Raw genomic sequence first — 3,131 nt, forward strand, 5'->3', positions numbered from 1 at the left:
CGGCTTCTGGAAGGGATAATAAATTACTCAAAGCGTGATCAATCAGATCTTTCGTCTCCTGAAATTGCTTGCCGGTATCCTGTTGAACTCTCTTACCCCTACATATATGCATGCATAAATGTGTCAAATTGTCACAATATATCGCAAACTCGATGCACCTGAAGAGCAGCATTTAAATTTTGCATTACGGAGTATCCTAACTGTCGCAAATTTTTTGCCTTTATAATAAGTTTCCCATACATTAGCTTGTAGCGAACGTTTGCAGTCTTATTTTCGCAGTGTTGCCAACAGCATGCCTTAAAAAGTTACTTCATTCTGAGACCCACGTGGCCTATCCACTCCTTTACTGTAGTGAGCTATACATACAACCATCATTCATATGTGAGCTCACCTGCAAGATAGAAATGCTGGCTACGCACGGCTGGAATTGCTGCCTTGGGCTTCGGCAGCGACTGGCCAGGAAGAGGTTTCGGGTTAGCAGGCACTGAAAGTTGTGTTGGGAAAACAGTCACTGAAAGCTTCCAGGAGACTTCACGCACTGATATGTCATGCTGATTGGTCAGGGGTTGTTACCATAACGCCAGCTGTTAGTGCTGGTATTTTAACGCCTGACCCATAGCTACAAGCATCCGTACAAATCATCCCTGACTTTAACATTATGAGGAACACATGCACCCACCATTCAATAAGATCTCACCTGCAAGCTCGAATTGCGGGCTCAGACCAAGTGCTGGAGCTGCTGACTTGGGCCTCAGCAGCGACTGGCCAGGAAGAAGTTTCGGGGTAGCAGGCACTGAAAGTTGTGTGCGGAAAACAGCCACTGAAAGCTTCCAGGCGACTTCACGCACTGGCATGTCATGCTGATTTGTCAGGGGTTGTTACCATAACGCCAGCTGTTAGTGCTTGTATTTTAACGCCTGACCCAAAGCTACAAGCATCCGCACAAATCATCCCTGACATTAACATTATGAGGAACACATGCAACCACCATTCAATAAGATCTCACCTTCAAGCTCGCATTGCTGGCTCAGACCAAGTGCCGGAGCTGCTGCCTTGGGCCTCAGCAGCGACTGGCCAGGAAGAAGTTTCGGGGTAGCAGGCACTGAAAGTTGTGTGCGGAAAACAGTCACTGAAAGCTTCCAAGAGACTTCACGCACTGACATGTCATGCTGATTGGTCAGGGGTTGTTACCATAACGCCAGCTGTTAGTGCTTGTATTTTAACGCCTGACCCAAAGCGACAAGCATCCGCACAAATCATCCCTGACATTAACATTATGAGGAACACATGCAACCACCATTCAATAAGATCTCACCTGCAAGCTCGAATTGCTGGCTCAGACCAAGTGCCAGAGCTGCTGCCCTGGGCCTCAGCAGCGACTGGCCAGGAAGAAGTTTTGGGGTAGCAGGCACTGAAAGTTGTGTGCGGAAAACAGTCACTGAAAGCTTCCAAGAGACTTCACGCATAGACATGTCATGCTGATTGGTCAGGGGTTGTCACCATAACGCCAGCTGTTAGTGCTGGTATTTTAACGCCTGACCCAAAGCTACAAGCATCCGCACAAATCATCCCTGACATTAACATTATGAGGAACACATGCAACCACCATTCAATAAGATCTCACCTGCAAGCTCGAATTGCGGGCTCAGACCAAGTGCTGGAGCTGCTGCCCTGGGCCTCAGCAGCGACTGGCCAGGAAGAAGTTTTGGGGTAGCAGGCACTGAAAGTTGTGTGCGGAAAACAGTCACTGAAAGGTTCCAAGAGACTTCACGCATAGACATGTCATGCTGATTGGTCAGGGGTTGTCACCATAACGCCAGCTGTTAGTGCTGGTATTTTAACGCCTGACCCAAAGCTACAAGCATCCGCACAAATCATCCCTGACATTAACATTATGAGGAACACATGCAACCACCATTCAATAAGATCTCACCTTCAAGCTCGAATTGCTGGCTCAGACCAAGTGCTGGAGCTGCTGCCTTGGGCCTCAGCAGCGACTGGCCAGGAAGAGGTTTCGGGGTAGCAGGCACTGAAAGTTGTGTATGAGAAAACAGCAAAGCAATGCTTTACAGAGGACTTCAATTACAGAAATGTGTTTCAGATTAAATTTTAGAGTTGTGACTGTATTTAATAGTAATTGCTAGAAACAAAACTCGGAGGCTAGGCCATGAAATCAGCAGTAGTATGTGATGTAAAGAAAGTGGATCCTGACTGTATACTTAAGATATACATGCACACCGATCAAGTGTTAACTGAACTGCCCTTAGTAACATAGTTTCATGAGCGTGGCTTTTTGGGCCTGTTGGTTCACGATCAAGCAAGAGACTATAGCGCAGAGTAGACAGGACACAGAAGAAACAATCAAAACAACACGAGCGCTGTAGTGTAGCGCTCGTGTTGTTTTGATCGTTTCTTCTGTGTCCTGTCTACTCTGCGCTATAGTTTCTTGCTAGTTTCATGAGACGTGCAGTGCACGGCATGCTGTACATTACAAGTATATTTCTCATGCTGTAAGTTGACCTACCACTTTTGATTATGGGTGCCACTGCAATTTGTGCCCCGGTCAATGTAGTCAGCGAGGAACAGATTTATGTGCATGTAAAGCTTTGTAGTAAAGGCTAAAATACCTTGCACTGATGATGTGGCCAGCAGCGCAAGGGGTTGACGGATTCCCTCCTGTGCACGAGGTGACACGGGGGGGGCTGTTGTGAGGCAAGCTGCTTGGAAATCCATCTGCAGTTACAGTAGTGAGGACTTCTGTTTACTCAAAAATAAGCCAGGCTCGATCACTGAATTCTAAGTTCTTGATATGCGAGTACGGAGTTTCAGAACATGCCTTCGTGTCGGGTGCTTTCTTTTCCACCTTCTGCAGTTGTCTCATCGCCACCACCATGCTTCTCTGTGTGTTAGAGCAATGGAACTGTTACATATATGAGGAAAGAGCACAGACTACAATGCACTAATCATACCATTGCATGACACTGGTAACTTTCTTCCAGTTTTGTGCGGTTGATGGCAAAACAGCAAAGGCACAGCAGTGGGCTTCAGCTTCTTTATGCCGTGCTTGAGGAGAATCACAGGCTCAAACTGTTCTGCTGTGAAATGCTCCTGGAAATTTTAACAAAAATGTG

The 3,131-nt window shown here is 46.8% G+C and overlaps 1 long non-coding RNA gene across 1 annotated transcript; it reads right to left on the bottom strand.

Moving 5' to 3' along the window:
• Positions 1-1,028: 1,028 nt before the first annotated feature.
• LOC144130178 (uncharacterized) lies at positions 1,029-2,691 on the bottom strand. Its single transcript, XR_013313992.1, has 3 exons — positions 2,628-2,691; positions 1,934-2,029; positions 1,029-1,102 (listed from the first exon to the last, which is right to left on the bottom strand). It is a non-coding gene; the product is annotated as an uncharacterized LOC144130178 (long non-coding RNA).
• Between the last annotated feature and the right edge of the window lie 440 nt (positions 2,692-3,131).

Source organism: Amblyomma americanum, chromosome 4 (assembly GCF_052857255.1).
Source record: "Amblyomma americanum isolate KBUSLIRL-KWMA chromosome 4, ASM5285725v1, whole genome shotgun sequence".
Lineage (NCBI taxonomy): Eukaryota > Metazoa > Arthropoda > Arachnida > Ixodida > Ixodidae > Amblyomma > Amblyomma americanum.